Genomic DNA, 427 nt, shown 5'->3' on the forward strand with positions numbered 1-427 from the left:
TGTTCATAGTTACGGCACCACCATTCCCTGAGAATGATCAATTTCAACACTGTTTGAAACAGTTTAATATGAAAGTCGGCCCTAGTCGAATTTGGAATAATGCTACATTTTACTGATTATGCTCTAATTCATGGTTATCTTCTGTAGATTCTAGCCACAAACTGTACATATGTACATTTACAAAAAAAAAAAAAAACAAGTCCCGTATGCTTCAGCATTCAACTCAATTTGCTCTAAATTGGTTACCCACAATGACAGGAAGTGGCCACTTATGTACTGTTCACATCATCTCATAAAAGCTAAAATTGTGTGGACTTGTGAGTCAACGTTCACCCACACACAATGAAATCCCATAAGTTAATTTTAGCTATAAAACCGTTTAACTTCTGTCCAAGGGAATTAAAAAAAGAGAAAGCACTGCTGCCTC

The 427-nt window shown here is 36.1% G+C and overlaps 1 protein-coding gene across 1 annotated transcript in view; it reads right to left on the reverse strand.

Annotated features, from left to right (window-relative positions):
- LOC107678347 (serine protease HTRA1B) overlaps positions 1-427 on the reverse strand; it is a 41,450-nt gene that overhangs the window by 1,408 nt on the left and 39,615 nt on the right. The window lies entirely within an intron of this gene.

Source organism: Sinocyclocheilus anshuiensis, unplaced genomic scaffold, assembly GCF_001515605.1.
Source record: "Sinocyclocheilus anshuiensis isolate Anshui unplaced genomic scaffold, SAMN03320099.WGS_v1.1 scaffold1034, whole genome shotgun sequence".
Taxonomy (NCBI): domain Eukaryota; kingdom Metazoa; phylum Chordata; class Actinopteri; order Cypriniformes; family Cyprinidae; genus Sinocyclocheilus; species Sinocyclocheilus anshuiensis.